At 42.5% G+C, this 11,027-nt stretch overlaps 1 pseudogene; it reads left to right on the plus strand.

Annotated features, from left to right (window-relative positions):
* The first annotated feature begins 779 nt into the window (after window positions 1-779).
* LOC148148337 (uncharacterized) lies at window positions 780-9,237 on the plus strand (annotated as a pseudogene).
* The last annotated feature ends 1,790 nt before the right edge of the window (window positions 9,238-11,027 follow it).

Consider the following 11,027-nt stretch of genomic DNA (forward strand, 5'->3'; position numbering starts at 1 on the left):
CTTTAATGGCTGAGCACTGTGTCAGAGAGACTTTTCTACTCAGCAGTGCTGTCAAGGACCTTGATGTTTGTTCCACTTGCTATAGTCTTTTGTCAGGTATGTATTTTGTGGATTTGTAGTATAAGAATTGAATAGACTTTGTTGATCAAAGATTTTCCATTGTCAAAGGCTTTCAGTGCTGTTTCAAAGGTATCTATCATTTCCTTTACACCTTGGCAAGCCATAGTGTCACCACCTGTACTCCCAGTTGTGATTCAGAGGACATTTACTTGTTAATATTCTTGTTTAGCATCCTATTTGGAAGTTATTCTGTGCCTTAACAACTGCTTATTCCAAGATTTCTAATTCTGTGTTGTTTGGCTAATCTCAAAAATTAAGTCTTCCTGGCATTCATCATAAACTATGAGTGAAGAGGGGAGATGGAGATATTTGTTGACATTGTCATTATTACTGAGATTAGCTTTATATTTGAGATTTGTTAATTGAATTTAAAATCTACCCTTTGATTTGAACACATGAGCACAGGACATCAGCTTGGTCTCTGGATTAGTATTGCAGTGACATTACCATGATGAGTAGCAAGGCCCGTATAAATTTGGGTAGGATTCTGCTTGCAGACTGGGTGGATTTTCCTAGAAAATAGCATTTTTCTCAGCCGTTGTATATATGCGCTTGAGTTCTGATCCCCTCTGTAGCCTTCTAGTCGGTAAATGCCAGCTCCTTTTTACAATCCAGGAGTATCATTCAACATCTGCTGATTCTCCTAACCATCCCTCGAGATGTCAGAAACCAGGTAAAATGAAGAGTGGTGCTTTAGCGATGCATCCCCAGACATTCTTCTGAAGACCATCCAGGACAGAAGTGAAGTTCTTTTTGATAAGGGAAGCAACAAAGAGGCCATTCTCACTGATGAAGGCAGTCTGAGCTGGACAGAGTTGTGTGCAGAGACCAACACTTACTGAAAAGGCTGAGGGGAAGTTACCTCCAGTGCTGCAGAGGATGAATAATGTGTAGCTGTCGGCCAGGGTGTATGTCACTCTCAGTGTAGCATGTTTCTATGAGTTGAGTTAGCAATGTCAGGTTACCAATGCAGAGACTGTCACAGAGGAGTTTGGGTGCCAGGCATCTCAATCAGATGACTTGTGCAATCAATGTCTGTCACTTCTTTGCAGCATCGAGTGTAGTTCCAGTGGTTCCACTGTGGCATTGCCTCTCACACATCTATCAGGGTTCACACTTAAGACATCATAGGAGCTACAACATTCAGCAGGAGAATGTAAACATCTGATAGTGTTTCATCAACAGCTTGCAAAGGGCTGGGACCCAGCCACAAAATATGGCCTTTTGAGTTGAACTCCCTTTCAAGTTCAGTCTTGTTTATCTGGCCCTAGTGGAGTTGGATGCCTCACTTGGTCAGGCTGTTGACCCTTACATTTTAAGCATTTAATAACCTCAAGCCAGACGGTGTATCACTGTGAATTCTCATGGGTGGATCAACATGGAGAAGCTTCACCTCTAACATGGCAAGCACTGGGCAAGAAAATGGCTTGTTATGAAGAATATAACTGAAGAAGTTTATATTTATTGGAGTTTTAAGGAAGAAAGCTGTCCTTTCACCCAGGTGTCTCAAATATATAGTTGGGTTTATGAACGTGCTTTCTGCTCTTGGCCAACCGGATCGTGCCTATGAATGTAATTCCTTAAGCTAACCTTCCTGAACGGTCTGAGAATTTAAATGCTTATCTTTAACCTGCCAGTGGGAACCCAAACGTTTGCCTTCTGCCCAATTAAGCTGCTCTGTGTCAAATAGATTTCTTTGTTCTGTGTGGTGACCATTGAGTATTGGGTGTAAAATTGGATGTGTTTATGAAATTTGGGAGAGCCATTTTAATACTGGCCAGAAGCAAAACACAATGTAATTATGAAATTGTAAAAGGACATTACCGATAGATGTTTGGACAGAAATCAACAGTGGTGCCCTTTTTGCTAGCTTTGATCATAATATTACATTGTAACATTCAAACTGGGCAATTTGAAGGTGACCAAAATGTCCAGGACAAGTCGTTTACTCTCACATATGCTGGGATACAGAGTGGACACTGTATTTACTCTGTATTTACAGGTCAAGATGGCTAGTAACTAAAGCAAGCATGGGAAGAGGACACACAGATTGTAGCACATTGACACAATTTGAAGAAGCCATGTTTGTAGCATTAGTAAAAGAAAACAGCAGTGGTAAAAGTCTTCCATCTGATATCTTATCTCCTCAAGTAATTATGATTTGGGTAACAGGTAAAGGCTTTGTAAAAAGAGGTGAACCATGAAGCATGAGTGGGGGGGAACAAAAGACAGTGGCAATAAAATGGGAGAAACCTGCTGTCTGGAGACCAAGTTTGCATTGTCCATTAGCTGCAAAATATCAGACTCTTCCTTCATGGAATTGTGTAGTAGAGGAGAATTGTGACCTGAATACAATCACTTTCAATCATGGTGTGACAGTGATGGAAGGATGTGTTGGAAACGAAGCTTCACTACTCCACAAGGTACACATAGTGTAAGTATTTAATTCAATCCCTAAAATCATCAATTTGTTTCACTTCATTTAACTAGAACAAAAGAAACCTGTACCAGGTTTTTTAATAAACTCAAAAATAGCTCATTTGTTAGAATCAAACTGATGGTTTAAACACGGCAAACTGATTCACAACTAAGCTTTGCAGGATTAAATTAAATTTTGCCCTCACCCCAACACACACAAACTTACAAGCACATTCATATTCGGACAGAGTGAGATACACAGCTCTGCAGAGCAATGATGAATGACAAAACTTTTTGATCAACAGTCCAAACTAAAAAAATAAAATGAGGTGACTTTTCTCAGATTTCCTTCAGTTTCCTGATGAGAAATAATGTTGCTGTTAGATCATTATATGATGATGGAAGACCCTCAGTTCAGGTAACATTTCTTGCTTGCAAGCTGATGCACGTCTAAAGAACTCCCAGGTCTGTGGCAAAATGAAAACCAAAAGTTCAGAGACTGTTGCTAGGCAAATGCCAGCACAAGGACTCTTCGAAAGTGCTTGTTTAACAATTAAGGTCATAAAGCAATCCCTTAAAAGCATTTCTATAAAAGTCTCTTGTCTTTTTTTTATAAACAGCAGGCGATACTTAGTTCTTCTGACCACTGAGCATTCATGTTTAGTAAAATGTCACATAGTAAATCCTTTGCAATTCATGAATGGTCTAAATCCTCAATTCTTATAATCCACAAATATATGTATTTTCCCAGAAAGTACGAGAATTTGCTCAAAATGTCTCAGAAGGTTGAGGTACAGTTCAGTAATGGTGTGGAAAAATGGGTTAGTTGTATCAAAGTAGTTTTCAGGAAGACATTTTGGTTGAAATTTATCAGCCTTCTAGAGATGGGTGGGGTAGCAGCAGGACATCACGTGAGAAGATGGTGGAAACTTTCATAAGAGGAATCTGGCTTCTTGCGATGATCACAGGGTATTCTCAATGGAGGGAAGATCAGTGGCCTGGCTGCCTAGCAACTGGAGGTGGGCAGCCAATTAAACCAATTATTTGATTGATTAATGGGCCAGGTAATTGCATTGTCTCGGTTAACCAATGTGGCCTCCTAGTGGCTTGGGGTGGGGTGGGAGATAGATACTAGTTGTGGGATGGGGTGAGCCTTTCTTTCTGCGGGCTGAATTGCCCAGCCAGGGCAATGCTCCATCTGCCACTGATTGACAGAGTCTGCCATCTTCAAAAGGGGCCACAACATGGAGATGCTCCACCCGTTCTCCTTCCCACAGCCTCAACAGCAGCCAGCTCCAACAGTGGCATTGCCAGGGCTGCCCTGCCTTGCAGCTGTTTGGTTGGACCTGCATTTTTGAGAGACATGTCCTCAGCTAGATATGTCCTCAGTGATGGCCTATTAATTGGTTGCTAGTGGTAAAATACTGGTTGGCGCCATGTCGTCTGCCCTTGTGTGCCCAGCACCCAATTTCCATCCTGGCTGTTGGTTCTTTCAGCCAGGGATACGATTCTGACCCTTGGTGGGGCTTTCTGCCATGGACAGAGCTAACTCTAACAGCACCCCCTGGAGGCAGAGTATCTCAATGCAATCACAATTTCATGGATAGTGGATTCTGGAGCACAAGTTTGGTGGCATGTGTGGAACGGGGTAGCACATCCAGTCTGATGGAGGTCAACTCAAGCTCGGGCAGATGTCAGCTGATTACAAATGCATGATATCAGGCAAATCTGGTAGCTGGAGCAGGGAGAGGTGGAGCCTGCACTGTTACCTTGTGGTTTTCCAGGTCCTACTGCAATATTTAAAGGTTACCTCGGCAGCTGTTCACTCCCTACAAGCCAGAAGCACCACCAGGTCACTTGAAGCAGAGGCCTCGCCAAAACATTTAGGTCCTTCCTTCCTCAGACAAACCTCCACTCTTGGCCTGCTCCTGGGTCTGTACCTATTAGACTCCTGCCTCCCTCCCTACCTTAGTCATCCCCCATGCCCATCTATCTAAGACAACTTTGGACAAAGCAGTGACTGTTCACTCCAAAGTCCAGGAAGGGTCACTCCCTCGCCTGCTGCAGGTCACATCTCTTCAGTCATGAATCTTGCTCGAGTCGAACTCAAGGGAAAGAAACTTGAGCCGACTGTTGAATAAGCGAGCACAACAAGCAAGCGTATGCAAATGGATTTCTTTATACTTGTGGCCATGAAACCCGACCGCCTTTAACGTTTGAAAACTGACTGAGGAACCGTATTTTTTGCCTCGCATCCCATTAAGTTCCCCCGCCTACTTTGTTTCCAGTTCCCAGGAGCAGAACACGATACTACCCAGTGGGACTGCCGCACAGGAGATCACAACCGAACAACCCACTGCAGACACCTCTGTAGAGTTTCAACATACCAGCAGGTCATGTCTCCCTCATTGTGACCTATCTTTCTGCTCCAATGCAAGGTAATGTGCAAAAACCTCACCAATGTTTCCATGATGGTCCAGATGGAACTACTCTTAGCCAACGTCATATCATATTTGATCCTTTCAAACCCCTGACTAAGTGGCTGTAGTAGTAAGAAGGTACCATTTTCTTGACACCATTTCAGCAGATAGAATTGAAGCAATTGCAGTAACTTTTCAGAGAAAGGGAGACCTTTGAATTCTGGTGCCTTTGTCATGAAGTTATAAGGCACTGAGTATCAAACAACTTCTAATGAGACCCAGCTGCCAGCCATCGCACAGACTCTGTGAATTGTAGAAAGAGTCGGCTAGGCTTGGAAAGTGCACAGCATGCGTTATCACAAAGGAGAAGCACGAGAGAAGAAATGCTTACAGACACGGGGGCAAATAGGGAAGTATATTTGATGCACTTTGTTTCACCTTTATCTAAAAAATGCCCTTCCTTTGCAGAATAAAATTAGCAGAAGAGTGAAACAACATTCTGTATTTGAGGTGATGAGAAAGACATGTTCATGGTGTTTTGATAGCATTCTGTTATAATCGCAGTTTGGCCTAATCCTGCATTAGCATAGCCAGACCTTATGGTTCTAAAGAGTATTCCAATGGAGTACCTAACTGGTATTCTCAAGGCAAAAAGTTTGATATGAGTGAAGAGGGTGTGAGAAATAGAGCATTGCATTGGGCTTGTGATGTAATTGTAAGCACATTGCAGTTGATGTGATAAATCTGTTGAATTTCTTCCTGTATTCCACATAGACCCACAGAGTTACAATGCTTGCATTTACAATGATGGCTATCTTTCTCTCTGTTGGGATTGTCATGTTACTAATAATTGTCTAGTAATGAATCACTCATCAGGAATTGGTTTACTCTGTGGTTTAGTTTATTTAAAACAGTAAAGCTAATTACAAGTTATAAATTAGACATTTTAGCAAACTAACAGATTTATCTGTGTTTGCAACTTGTAGGCCCAAAGCAGACTGCAAACTGCCAGGCAGAGTCAAGACCTTCTAAACAACATACACAAATAAGAGGAAGCATCTGGTCTAAGTGGGCAAAGAATCTCTCTCCTCCTGACCACCACATGCTTTAAGGTCTCCTGTGCTGCACTGAAATCTTGGAGCTCTGTGCCTGCCTTTTCGTGTCACAATCACTCTTCCTATTCAGCCCTGGGTTGCTCATTGCTATCATTTAAATTGGCAGGCAGTGCGAACATTGTGTCCTTTCTGTATTGGAAGGAACGGCTGAGGATTAATCTGGATCACTGCACTCATACTTGTTTTTGAGTGATCAAACTGTGCTGCCTGCTTTGTGACTAGCTTGGCTGTGTTTGCTGCACGTTATGATGAAATTAAAACCTCAAGTCCTAACTCAGCTCCAACTCACTGACTGGCACTATGGTACCATTGGTCACTTTGATACTTTTTTTGATCTGTGGCAAAGGTGACGTCAATCTTCCTGCAAGGTAGAGACTGAAATGCATCATTGCTTATTGCAAATGGATCTTAAAGGTCACGTGCGGCCGCCTCAGACATGAAGTTCAAAGACAAGGCTGACAGCAACTTCCTTTTGTCAGTCTGCACAATGGATAGGTATTCATTCTTGCAAGTCCATAAAATGAGAATCGTTGGGGCCCAGAAGCCAGATTTCTGTAACAGCATGGAAGCATTGATTATTATTGCTGGAGCTTGCCATCCCTTTCTTCTCTCCATGTCTAGTGAACAAGCTTCTGCTGAAGGATTTTCTTGTGCTATGGGAATGTCGAGAACAGATTGCAATGAGGATTGTAGCACTGTAAGCAGAAGATCCATCATTAATCTCTCAGATAGTACAATAAATACAGCCTTGTCAATGTTGCCCTTAATCTGGGAACAAAAAAATTTCTTAATCTGTTCAAAGTGAAGCTTTTCCTTCCATTCAATCAGGATAAGAGAAATTTGAAGGAGCTTCTATTTAGTTGTTTCTTGGTTCAGTGTAGTATTCTTGTGTCCTGATCTAAAGGGGAATATGATTATTCTGCATGGGATTAGCTGAGTTCAGCTTTAAATGTTCTTCATAAAGGAGGATACAAGTGTATGAAGCACTGACACACAATGTAGTAGTTAAATCTTAGTAAACACAGTTTTTTTTATTTACAGAACTTCATGGTCGATGATAATTATAACAGGACAAGGATTGCCAATTTTTTTTTATGGTTCCGGGCAGGACACTCTGAAATTGCTATACTCCCAGATGAGAAGCACAGTGGCTCTATGATTAGCACTGCTGCCTCACCATGTCAGGGACCTGGATTCGATTCCAGTCTTGGGTGACTGTTTGTTTAGAGTTTACATAGTCTCCCCATGTCTGCATGGGTTTCCTCCCACAGTCCGTAGGTTAGGTGAATTGCCCATAATGTTCAGGATATGTAGGTTATATGCATTAGTAAGGAGAAATGTAGAGTGATAGGGTAGGGGAATGGATCTGGGTGGGATACTCTTTGGAGGTTCGGTGTGGTCTCATTGGGCCTAATGGTCTGTTTCTTCACTGTAGGGGTTCTCTGGGGAGGAGAATTGCCTCACCTTCTTCATTTAAACCCCTCTCCCTTTGCCTTATTGGTCACAACAAAGTTAACCTTTCCCTTGTGGATATCTTTTCCAGTGTCAATGTATTAATGTTTGAGAAAAGAACCATTTAACCAGGCTTTGTCAGGCTAAAAAAGAAGTGAATTTGTTAGTAATAAAAAAATTGAGGAAGTGGTAATTGGTTTCCATTATCTCGACAACCACAGAAGATTACAGTTCAGTTTTTGCATTGTATCTATTCTTGTGAAGTATGTGTGTCGGAAGTTCCTTGACATCCTTCTTGTTCAAATGTTTCATGGTCTCTCTTGGGACTAAGCATAATGCACACAGGAATTTTCCAGATACTTATTGAATTACATTCTCAGAGTTTACATTCCGAGCCATCTTTGGCTTGTATGTTTTTCTGAAACTGTTGTTTTTAATAAAACATGTCTTACTTAAAATGTCTTAACAGTAATTTTGGGCTATGATCCATTGTCTTGACAAGTTACAAGATGTTAAAGGATAGGATTAAGTTTTTGACACAGAGAGTTTGAGGCTGTGAAATCAACTCAGGAAATTATATCAATGCTCATTATTAGATGGATGGTGTAATCTTTATGTGTCTTACAGTATATGCCTTGTAGTAAGATCAGGTCAACAGTCAGGTGAGTGAACATTAACAGGCTTCATTGAACATAACAACATAGAAGAGATAGCAAAAGAGTGCATTTCTGGTACAGATCTGTGTTCTAGTTCCATATGATGTGATGTTCCTATGACATTGCTTCTTACTCAAGTGTTCAGTAGCTATTAGAGTAAAGGTACACAAGCACACATATTAGAAGCAGGACTAGGCACTTAACTGCAATTTAGATTGTACAAGAAAATTAAGCTTTACTTTTCTCTTCTTACTTGGCTTAAATTTTTGGTTCAGAATAAGATGAGATATGGCTGTCTCGTGTGTGATGTGGTTTGCAGAATGTGGGAGTGTTATATACTCATCGCAGTCTGGATGAACATAGCTGCAGGAAGTCCTACCAGTCTGACCAGCTGACCCGCTGTCCTTTGTGGAGAAATTTGTGAAGAAAAACACCTTTGACCACAAATCCATCAGGAAGTGATCAGCACATAGCATCCTTGAGACCCTTTGGGAAAAGGAGAGGGCGGACCCTGTTGAGCAGTTCCCTGATCAGACTGTCAAAGCTATTTGGCAGATTGCCTCATTGCCAGAACTTTCAAACAAGCACCAGGATATGGCTTGGTGGTGGTGAGAAGGGCACTGCCTGTGAGATCCCTTGTTTATGCCCAGACTGTCTGCACCACCACACTCTGCCCTTGAAGCAGCTGTGGAGGGGGTGAGACTGTCACACACCTCTTTCTGGAATGTACCTCTGCAAAGAAAGTCTGGAGAGGAATACAGTGGTGTTTGTCAAAGTTCGTTCCAAGCAGATCCATGACGTGGGACACCGTGCTCTGCGGTCTGTTTCCCGGGACACACGCTGAGACAAATATCAACCGTGCTTGGAGGACCATCAACTCAGTCAAAGATGCTCTTTGGTCTGCCCGAAACTTGCTGGTCTTCCAGTTGAAAGAGTTGGCCCTGATCTGAGTGTTGCAGACTAGCCCATTCCAAGATCCAGGACTACATGCGGAGGGATGTGCTGAAGCTTGGGGTAGCTGCCGCCAAGGCACGGTGGGGAAAGACCACTGTGTAAGATCCTTCTGCCAGAAAAGCAGGGGTCCATTCAGTAATTGGGCCCCACTGACGCCTCAGCTATAGGCCAAGGGGTTGACTGTAAACATAGAGAATGGTCAAAATCAACATCTTAATTTGTCCTCTGAAAGTAAAGAAAATATACATCTGAACAGATTCATTAACTGTACATGTACCAAAGATTTCTTTCTATGAGTAAAGTATATTTTGAAATAAAAGAAAACAGAGCTTTAGGGTCAGCTGGAGACACAGCAGGGTATCCACGAGGCTGAGAATTATGTAGTTAGCAGTTTTTTAGCCATTGGTACCTTGCAACTTAAGAAAGTGCAGTCAGAGACAGAATGGGTGAGTCTAGTCAGAAGAAGGGAACCGGGGGGTAGTCAGTCAAGCCCCAAAGAGCATCTCACTGTGAAAATACTCTTTTTTTGTGTTGGGAAAAGATAAGATTGTAATTTTCTTTGCAGAGTGCAGCCACAGCCCAAGCTATACAAGTGGGCTGGAGAAGAAAGAAGAAGAGCTATTGTGGTAGGAAACTTAATAATGCAGAGTATAGGCAGATGCTTTTGTGACTGCAGACATGCCTCTAGCACCGGGCCCTGAGGTATCGGCACTGGACACAAGCTTGCAGTCACAAAAACAATCTTCGACAAGAACCTTCTGCCTGCTGCCACAAAGCTCATTTTGGATCTAATTTGCCAAATTGTCCTGGTTTCATAGCTTTTTAAACAGTCACACAACACAAGGCCTTGTCAAATGTCGAGAGTGTGGTGCTGGAAAAGTACAGCAGGTCAGGCAGCATCCGAGAAGCAGGAGAATCAATGCTTCGGGCATAAGCCCTTCTTCAGGAATCCTCCTGATTCTCCTGTTCCTCAGATGCTGCCTGACCTGCTGTACTTTTCCAGCACCACACTCTTGACTCTGATCTCCAGCATCTTTCTTTCTCCAAGACCTTGTCAAATGTCCTGTGCCAACCCCATCTGCATAGCTAGTTCATTCAATCCCATTCAGAGTGTGGTGATGCATTTTGAGCAGACCAACAAGTCGAGGGAGTATGGCAGGATTCAGACACCTGGTATGATTATTGAGGGCAAGATGGTAGGTGGATAGAGTGGTTAAGCAGACAATTGGGATATTTACCTTTATTATTTGAGACATAAAATACAACAACAGAGAGGTTACTCTGGAGTTATATATCACATGCTGGCTAGGCCACAGCTGATGGACTGTGAGCAGTTCTGCTCACCACACTATAGGAAGGAAAAGATTGCACTAAAGAGGGTGAAGAGGAGATTCATCAGAATGTTTCCTGGGTTGGTGGGTCTGATCCTTTCAAGAGAGACTAGATAGACTGGAGTGGTCTTGTTTTCCTTAGAGTAGTGAAAGCTGAGGGGTTCCTGATTGAGGTCCACAAAGTTCTGAGGGGCATAGACAGGGTAGATACGATGGCTGAAGATATTCTTTCTCCTGCTGACTGAAGCCGACACAGTTGGAGTCCACTAGCCCTCTAATCCAATCATGCTGTGTCTGATATAAGTGGACTCACAGACCTGTGGATATCATGATTGGAAGGTCAGGATCATAATCAGACTTCAGTCAAATGTTTGATATTGATTCTTGGTCTTGCATGATGCCTAATTTCATCTCAAAAGTTTCCTGAGAACTCCATTAACTTGAACTAAGTGGGTGCAGAATTTTCCTATCTGGTTCATCGTTCCCATAACATGTTGGTTTTTCATGTTCCTTGGGGGCTAGAAATGTTCATATTGCTTTCTGTCATCTCCAGGTCTGCCA

Source organism: Chiloscyllium plagiosum, unplaced genomic scaffold (genome assembly GCF_037043375.1).
Source record: "Chiloscyllium plagiosum isolate Xiang-an unplaced genomic scaffold, Cpla_swu_hap1 HiC_scaffold_13, whole genome shotgun sequence".
NCBI classification, from domain to species: domain Eukaryota; kingdom Metazoa; phylum Chordata; class Chondrichthyes; order Orectolobiformes; family Hemiscylliidae; genus Chiloscyllium; species Chiloscyllium plagiosum.